The sequence below is a fragment of the Chanodichthys erythropterus genome, chromosome 5 (genome assembly GCF_024489055.1).
Source record: "Chanodichthys erythropterus isolate Z2021 chromosome 5, ASM2448905v1, whole genome shotgun sequence".
Lineage (NCBI taxonomy): Eukaryota > Metazoa > Chordata > Actinopteri > Cypriniformes > Xenocyprididae > Chanodichthys > Chanodichthys erythropterus.
The window spans coordinates 12,606,614-12,617,237 of NC_090225.1; positions in this window are offsets into that span (position 1 = coordinate 12,606,614).

Sequence of the window (10,624 nt, forward strand, 5' to 3'; positions counted from 1 at the left end):
AAAGGTTTCATTCACTTCCACGGCAGCGTTCACTTCACCGTACCGGCTACAAAGACAAATCAAGCTAATGGTAATTACGTCACTTAAGATGATTTGGGCAGATCCCCTGAAGGCTTTTGCGAGCGCTTAGTGTCCATTTGTAAGACAGGGGCATTTCTCTAGTTCGGTCAGTGGTGTCAGAGCCCTGAGGGTGAAGGTGAATCATTCACTGCAGGTGTGTTTACACAGCAGCGTCTTGACCATTGAGCGACTCTATGGCCGTTCTCACAGGGTCACTCAACAGAGCACGTTCTGTTTAAAACTGTGCAAAATGAATGCGTAAAGCCTTGCACATTCAAAGCCTTTCTGCAAAAGGAGGAGTTTAACAAACTTATTTCTTAAAATTATGGGTCAACTTGTGATTTAAAAGACACTGAAATGCCATATTTTTCTATAGTTTCACAGATTACATTACATTTGTGTGCATTGACTAATTTCGCTAAAAAGAATGTGTAATATTCATGAAGATTAATTAATAATTAATTCAGATAACATGCAATATGTCATTATTTTTTAATGATGAAAGAGTATTATGTCTGCACATTCAGCATATTTGTTCTAGGGAACATTTATTTCATTTAAAGATACCATAATTTTAATTGGAAGTTCATTTCCATTTTGTTTCAAGAGTTATTTTTAGATGATTATAAGTGCTTTCAAAGTAAAATACAATTTTCTGTTTCACGTGTTGCCATATCCATATCCAGTCAAAGTACAGCTTAGTTTAATTATATAGAAATTGCATTTATACTTTTTTTAAATCAGACCACTGTATGTTGTCCTTTTTCCTCGTTCGCAGAGCATAAAGTAATCTAGATAGTTAACAAAAACTTTCAAATATAATACCATATAATTTTTTGTCAAGTCTTTACTAATTTAAATACTTAGAATAAGTTTTTAGTAACAAATGTCCATAATATGGCCTCCAGTGACATTGTAGTTTATTGTATATGATACAAATGACAAGATGAGAGTGAGTTTCTGTAAAAGTCACAGAAGAGACAAATGTTCAACATTACACAAATGACACCTGAGTTGTATTTAATATCAATCAATTAGGGGCACAGGTTTTCTTATGTATAAGGAGGAGGGCTTTAAGGGCAATAAATTGAATAGTCAATTCAAAAAACAAGTTTAGAATCAAATCTACGCATATATCAAATCAAAATTCAATACAAAATCAAGAATGGAATCCCACCCCTACCACATACACACTTCAACTAAATTCGGTTGTCAGTTCACCTTTTAGTGCTTAATCGCATTCCCACACAGTGCAGTAATTTACGGGAGTGACAACCGCATTCTACAACCGAATTAACTGTGGAAAAATGCAGGTAATGGCAACTGAACTGAACAACTAGTTGTTAATGACACAGTTTAACATGCATTAGAAATGTTTATCTCTTCTGTATGTGCGGTGCAAAAGGCAAAACACAATGCCTCCGTCAACTGTACTTAAGTTAAAATTGCTGAACATAACGAGTCTTTTGTCACTGTAATATTTCTTTGGTGAGAATAGCGGATACGCCACAACATTGCTATTAGGGCTGCACGATTTATTGCACGATACAAAAAAATTACATTGAACAAACGCGATTACGATTCTTAGTGCGATCATGAAATCGCAAAGACTGCGATTATTTTTTTATGCGCACAATGAAGTATGGCTCTAATCCATCTGAAAGGACTGCAAGTTTGAGTCACTTATGATGTACATTTGAAAAATCAAGACGCGTCAAACATCTTGTCCAACAAAAGACATTTAATAACATGTTTTTACTTCAAACTCACTTCATAACGGCAGTTGAGGATGTTTATAACGACATTCTTCTGTGAGATGATGTGGCTTCTTTCACAGAATAAGACAGTCGTGTGTTTAATAGTCTTCTTTAATCGTCTGTTTATTCAGCTACAGCAATATGACGCATGCGGCAGAGAATATTTGGAGTTTCTGCGCAAGGGCGCTCTCTGGCTTTCAGATGGAGAAGCATTTACTATTGGTCACAGAGCCGTACAGCTCTGACAAGCTGCGCATAAAATAATCGCAGGCTTTGCCAAATCGCGTGCGGTTTAATCGCGATAAAACGTGCAACAGTAATTGCTATGGTTGTGCTCCATACACACATGGAACGATAATTTAGGGGACTCGCTCCTGCATTTAACAGTTGCCCCTCACTGCAGAACACTCGAGATCCAGGGGGCGGAGTCGGGTAGGTTAAGGGATATGTAAAGTGGAAGGAGTTAGATCCAGATCCAGGGGGTAGAGATGGGTAGGTTTAGATCCAGGGGCAGCGACGGGTAGGTTTAGGGATATGTAAAGTGGAATGAGTTGGATCCAGATCCAGGGGGTGGAGATGGGTAGGTTTAGATCCAGGGGGCGGCGACGGGTAGGTTTATGGATATGTACAGTGGAATGAGTTGGATCCAGATCCGGGGGTGGAGATGGGTAGGTTTAAATTAAGGGGCCGCGACGGGTAGGTTTAGGGATATGTAAAGTGGAATGAGTTGGATCCAGATCCAGGGGGTGGAAATGGGTAGGTTTAGATCCAGGGGGCAGCGACGGGTAGGTTTAGGGATATGTAAAGTGGATCTGGTATTCTGCAGTGAGGACCATCTCGCATTTAATGGTAGGGTAGCAAATTTCGGAGAGGCAAGCGATAGCAAGTTATCTTTGAAAGCATAAGGTCCCACCCTCCTTTCCGAGTGCTCTACAAAGCCACACCTTCAAAACACATGAACGTGTGATCGTATGATTGCATTTGGTCCGAAAGCAATTACTGGATGAACATTTTATGGCCCTTTGCATTCTATCTTCGACAGATTATATATATATGAAGAGTTCAGATGCAAAAGCCACTAAACGAAACAAAAACTAAACAAAAATTAGATAATGATATTGAGTGAATGCTCTCTGCACATAGTATAAGTTCATCAAACACTTTCGCTTCAAATCCCAAAAATTCCAGCGTCAGCCCATTCAGAAATACTGGTTGTTGGGAGAAACCGCTAAACGCCACTTCCCTCTGTCAGCAAAAGCCTCTAAGCCCACAGAAGAACCAATCGGAAGACACAAATCGAATCATATGATTTCAAGATGAATGACGGTGTGCGTATGAGCCGGCATTCAATTGCAGAGCTTCAAGTTTTTATCATGTTTTGTCCATCGTTACAGTGGCGATTTTGCAAGTAGCAAGTGAACACAACAGTGTTCCTTTTGCTGCTGTAAAACTGATAGAAGCAGAGATTTTACTATGTCTTGTTGTCCAAAGAGGTTTTTGCAACAAAAAAAAAAAACAAAAAAAAAAACACATTGACTTAGCTGGTTTTGCAGCAAAAGACAGTCAAATTTGTTACATACCAATGAATTGACTAAATTACATTTTTGAAAAAAAGGCATTTCAATATCTGACTAATAACCTTTTCATTGCCATTAAAGTGAAATTACTGAACCTAAACATAGGAACCTGATATTTAGCCTTCAATTAAAAGAAAACATGTAAGAACTGTAAAGATTCAGGAGAGAAAACCACATTTAAATGCGGAAGTGAGTCCCCTAAATTATCGTTTCATGTGTGTACCAAACATGACTCACTCCCGAAATGATGCTTAACACCATGGTGAGTCTGGTGACCATAGCAATGTTCTGACACCTCATGTGTTTGGTATCCAATTCTGGATTCCAATCTAAAATCTAACATCCAAACCTATTACATAAGACACAGACACTAAATGCTTTATCTGTACTAAATATATCTGCCTCATCAACCAGAATTTGCAGAAAATATCCATCTAATGCTTTTGAAATACTGGCACTACAGTAACATAAACAGTCCAACTCTTTTTTTTTTTTTTTTTGAGCATGGAGGTTCATTTGACTCTGTAATGAGCCTATTTTTTTCTTCTCCTGACTGATTAAGAATCTTTTGTCTTGACACATATAATTATTTAATGAACGCAGCGACAGAATAAATGACACGTCTTTTGTGTTATTATTCTGAGCATCTTGACAAACAAGGCCCGCTGAGTGACCTCCTGGCCTCTCTCAAGAGCGATGATTACACTAATTAAAACTGCAAAACATCTGCGAGGGCCGCGGATACGGCGAAATTAAGCAGGTCATTAAATCAGCGAAGGAAAAAGTCAACATCCTCACAGACAGCTCCTCTTTTCCTGTCTTACAGTGAAATGAATGCTAGCAGTGCTCTCACACGCACACGACAAAACATTCAATTGTTTTGAAGCTAAATTTTATTCTTCTCCCAAATGGATTGGTGTTTCTTTGTGAAGTCACACTGTTCGACATGCTAAACCGCTTATCTAGGGAATCTCGGCTATGATTTTGTCCTCAAGGTTCCACTTGTAGTATTTCTGTTTACACGTTCTTTTCCTCAAGTGATGCAGGTTTCTAGTGAAGAGAGATTACCGTGTCTGTATGTTCGTGGCAAAAACCTGGATTTCAACGCATCGTGGCCACGTACAAGCATCTAATAGGATTGGATGTCACAGATTTTTTAACGTTATTCATTCCTACCAATAACCATTTCCCCCCTTAAGTGTTTCAACATGTGCATCAAGAGTTTTTCCTCTGCGCTTCACAACAAATCAACACGGGTCAGGGTGCAAGCCTGGCCTGCAGTAAAGAAACGCTGCACAAGCTGCAAACATACACGAAGACTTCGAAAAGCGGATTGTCCTGCTTTAAATGCTACAAACACACAGCTCAAGGCTTTGTGCCATGTTCAAAGAGATTAATAGACTGAGATGCTTTTGATAGGGAACCGAGCCGTCAAGCAACCCCTCTAAGCGGAAGGATGGTCATGTTCTCTGAAAGCTGGTCTCTGGAACATTCCCTCATGGTGAAATGGTTTATGTATGCGGCCCGAGACTAGCTTCTCAGCAGATGCATGTTCCTTCCGGAATCCTGGAGGACATGGGATTACTGTAAATGATGTACAGGTTATTTTCAAAAAGGCTGAGGAGTGTGGAGCAGGTTCTGCTCACATAAATCATTGCTCGGTTTTTCACTGGAACAAACAATTTAATCTATTTCGATATTTTCGCCATTGGATTTAAATGACCAAAATGCTGCACCACAAAAACATTTGACAGCTGTACCAGTTGGACGGCTATAACAATGTACGTTGTACATCCTTCATTGCAGGGCAATTTTGGTGGACTAAAAATAGATTCAAATTAAGGTAAACTCAAGAAAATGCTACAGAGATACACAGATGTGTAAAAAAAGAAGATCTTCTAAAAAAGAAATGGTAAAATACGACAAAAAAGTGTTACATTTGTTTTAAATGCCAGTTAAGAGTCATGCAATAAAAAGACCAAGAATCGTGTAATTAACTTGCAAACTGCACACAAAAATTTTGATTTTTCGAATCATAAAAAAATAAAATACAGAACAATCACTTTATTTCGATGGTCCAATTTAGACATTCTACTAATTTTAAGGGTTAACTTTAACCCTCTGATGCATAACATGGGTCAAAAATGACCCGGCTGAGTTTTTATTTTCTATATCTTTGCAAGAAATTAATTTCGTCATTCAGTATTCCAGGTATTCCTCAATTAACTTGTTTTTGATCATCACAAATCATCATTTTAATTTTTTCTTTCTTACTTTTTTTTTTTGTATCACTACCCTTCTAATGCGCAACATGGGTAAAAAATGACCTGTATTCATTTCCTATGTAATTTCAATTATGGTTGAGTGTTTCTTTGCTGAATCTTTAAAAGAAATGTATTTTATCATTCATTTATTCCAGGTATTCCTTAAATATCTTGTTTTTGATTGTCAAAAATCATTATGTTCATTTTTTCTTTCTTACTTTATAAACAAACACAGTTTTTGTATGTCTACATCAATTTTACACACGTGGCTCAAAAATGACCCGTATTCATTTCCTATGGTATTTCAGTCATGACTGAGTGTTTCTTTGCTGAATCTTTGAAAGAAATGTATTTTGTCATTTATTTATTCCAGGTATTCCTTAAATATCTTGTTTTTGATTTTCTACAAATAATTATGTTAATTTTTTTTTCTAACTTTATAAACAAACACAGTTTTTACATCATTTTTACACACATGGGTCAAAAATGACCCATATAGAAATCTTTAAGATTTGCAAATTTTTGCAAGTAGGAACATATTTACTGCAGACAACTGTTCATCTGCCACACATTTCACATCTTAACAAGGCTACTTTTGTATATTTGATGGATGTAAGTCTTATTATATTTAATATATTAGGCTATATATTTCATAATTTTTAATTTTTTTGTCATAAATCAATGCAATTGGTCACCCTTTAAGTCTGTCAGTGTTCCTGAAAAGTAACAGTTTTGGACATATACAACATGGGTCTAAAGTGACCTGAATGAGTTATTACTTTCTATATCGCATATATTACAATAAATTAATTTTATCATTCATTATTCCATCTATTACTCAATAAACAAATCCTTATTTTAATTTTTCCTTTCTTTTTGAATGATTTTGTGTGTGTGTGTGTGTGTGTGTGTCATTACCATTCTAAAGGCCAAAGTATATTTCACTTTTGTATGCATATGTGAGGATCAGCATACAGATTTTTGTAACTTTTTATAATTTCCGCCGGATTTCTGTAACTGTGTTAAAATTTAAACTGTGTTTGTGCGCAAAGTATACTTTCAGCTTTTTTTTACAGTGATGTCATCATCCACCTCAGTTCTGTTGAGGACCAGCCACTAAGAAAATCAAAAGTACTGTTGATCGATTCACTTATTATATATTTTCACTGTTGGACAGAAACCTTGTTCAAAACTGTTACTTTTCAGGAACACTGATAGATGTGGTGGTGAGGTGACCAGTAGCATTGGTTTATGACAAAAAAATACAAATTATGAAATATAATATATAGCCTATTATATGAAATATAATATATAGCCTATTATATGAAATATAATATGACTTTCATCCATCAAATATACAAAAGCAGCCATGTTGAGAGGTGAAATGTGTGGTGGATGAATAGTTGTCTGCACTAAATATGATCCTACTTGTGAAAATTTGCAAAGATTTCTATATGGGTCATTTTTGACCCATGTGTGTAAAATTGATGTAGAAAAACAAAAGCTGTGTTTGTTTATAAAAAAAGAAAGAAAAAATAAACACAATGATTTGTTAAAATCAAAAACAAGATATTTAAGGAATACCTGGAATAAATAAATAATAAAATACATTTCTTTCAAAGATTCAGCAAATAAACACTCAGTCTTGACTGAAATACCATAGGAAATGAATACAGGTCATTTTTGACCCATGTGTGTAAAATTGATGTAGACAAACAAAAACTGTTTGTTTATAAAGTAAGAAAGAAAAAATTAACAATGATTTTTGTCAATCAAAAACAAGATATTTAAGGAATACCTGGAATAAATAAATGACAAAATAAATTTCTTTCAAAGATTCAGCAAATAAACACTCAGTCTTGACTGAAATACCATAGAAAATGAATATGGGTCATTTTTGACCCATGTTGCGCATTAGAAGGGGTTTTCATAGCTTGTGCATCAAAGGGTTAACTAACTTTCATTAGTTTTCAACTACATGTCAACTAATTCTCATTAGAGCATTAGTAGACTGTTGGGGTTAAAGAGTTAGTTCACCCAAAAATGAAATTTCTGTCATTACTCAACCTCATGTCATTCCACACCCTTTAGACCTTTGTTCATCTTCACTCAAAAAAATGATTCTAGCTGCTTGCTCTGTTTGTTTAAATAAAATAAGCTGAACCAACACAAATCTTTAGTTTTTTACTTAATTGGCATTTGCACTCAATTGTATTATGTTAAATGAAATTACATTTTCAAAATGTTAGGTTAACCTAAACCATTTGTGTTGGGACTACACAAATCATTTATGTTGCATTAATTGAAACCCAGCATGCTTTGCGTAGGGATAGATCGGGACAGTAAATGTTTAAATTAAGTGCTGTTTAATGTGTTTTTTAGGAAAGGGAAATACCTTTTAAAGTTTGATGTTCAGTTATATTTGACATTTAAAAGAGTTTATGTCGATTTATACGAGGTTACCATTATGCTGAAGTGTAGACCTTGTGATTAGGTTATGGGTGGCTACATGAAATAAATCTATGTTATTCTCAAGAAGCTTTAACTGTGCTAAAGCCAGTGATGAGAAGTCTTTTCCTGATCATTACTTGCATGCTACAAATGTTTCACAGAAAACCTAGGCAACTCTGCACAAAGGCACCAGTCTGAATTACAATAGCATGGTTGGATCAACAAGAGTGAATTATGTTCAGGAAACATTCACAGAATACATCAAATGAAACTGGTGTGATCTCATTCAATTAGGACGAATTTTACTCATCAGTACAATTAACCTAGCTTAAGTTCAAATAAATCAGTTCAAATGTGTGGAAATAGGTGTCATAATTGAATCAAGTTAGACCAAGAAGTTATTTTTTGAGTGTTCAGAACACAAATAAAGATTTTTTTTAGTCACATTGTCTATTTTAACTATGTTTTTACTATACTTTGATGCACCTTGAATGTGGTAATTTTGTTGCTTTCTATGGGGGATTAAATAAACCTTTTGGATTTCAACAAAAATATCTTAGTTTGTTCCAAAGATGAACGAAGGTCTTACGGGTGTCAAACGACATGAAGGTGAGAAATTAATGACAGAAATTTCATTTTTAGGTGAACTAACCCTTTAAGGTTAGTAGAATAAGTTGACACGTAGTTGCAAAGTTACTTATAGTCAGAATGTCTGTTGGGGACCATCAAAATAAAGTGTTAGCAGATTACTAATACTCTAATTACTGCTAGTTGAAAAGGTAGTTGCAAAGTTACTTATATTTAACAGAATGACTAAAGTAGACTATTGTTATCACAAATTATGTGAGCCTATACATTTATGATTGTTTTCATGAATAGTTAATTCGGTGGTTACTGGATCTGACTCACTTACTGAACAAGTTATTATTTTCAGTCATATTAATAAATTACATTCATTTAGAAATATACAATACCACTCACAATTATGTGGTTGGTAAAATTTTTCAATGTTTTAAAAAGATTGTCTTATGCTCACCAGGTCTGCATTTATTTGATCAAAAATAAATAACAAAAATAACATTACAAATAAGAGTTTTCTATTTTAATGCATTTTAAAATGTTACTTATGTCTGTAATGGCAAAGCTGAATTTCAAGTCTTGAGGGTCAATCTAATCAGAAATTATTCTAAAATTCTAATTTGCTGCTGAAGACACATTTCATAAATAAATAAATAAACCCTACTGACCCCAAACTGTAGTGTATACATATGAAAGAAGGCTCCCCATCTGCAAAGAGAGTTCTATAACAAATTCCGCACAAAAATAGGGTTGATAACTGTATAATTTGTATTTGTTTTAACTTTAAACATCACTTACCACTTCAAGACAAAAACCTGACAGACAGTGTGTTTCATACCTAATAATTATAGATGTCTCTGCCAAACCTCACAACACTGTTGGAAATATTCTTCAGGATGTTGTGCAATGCAACAATAAAAATATGTTGTACAAGCCTTTGCGTACACACCCTATCATTCCTATTGTAAATGTGTGTGAATTTCAGTCCAGTGAAATTCAGCCGAACGGTGAAAAGATGTCATCTTTCAGCAGATGTGACATTCAGTGAGAAGCTTTCCGCAAGATGAGTGTAATTAGCACCTCATAGGTGATGATATGTGCTCTCCTTAAAGACAAAAAGCCTGAGATGACTAATGGTAGACTGATGAGATGTGGTTTAGCCTTAGACATGTTCTAAAACAGAGTCTGGGATGTTTGTGACACATATGGAAATAGGCATAAATCAAAGTTTCATCAAGATCCTGTAATGTTTTACAGATCATCTGACTGCAGAATCGTACTTTTAAATAGATAAATAACAGGTAAATAACAGATTGATATTGAATGTTCAGATACCGAAGACTAACCCCTACTAAGTCTCTTATATGCTCACCAAATCATTTGATCAGAAATACAGTAAAAACAGTAATACTATTATTGCAATTTAAAATAGCTGTTTTCTATTTTAATATATGTAAAAATGTAATTTATTCCTGTGATGGCAAAGCTGAATTTTCATCAGCATTACTCCAGTCTTTATTGTCACATGATCCTTCCGAAATCATTCTAATATGCTGATTTGCTGCTCAAGAATAATTTCTTATTATTATCGATGTTGAAAACAGTTGTGTTACTTAATATTTTTGTGGAAACCAGTGGGTTTTTTTTTTTTCCAGTGAGTTCAAAAGAACAAATTGTATTAAAATTATAACTTGTTTGTAACAATGTAAACATCTTTACGGTCACTTCTGATCAACTTTACTGCATCCATGCAGAACCCAAACTTTTGAGGCGTAGGGTATTTCCCTACTATATACATATACATAAACACACATATTACACAATCTTTTTTTTTTTTTTTTTTTTTCAGTTTATTCAATAAGGTCCATATGCTCTTAAAAGACTTTTAATCAGAAGGAATCATTGGCCTGCAATCTTTTAAGACTTCATATACTAG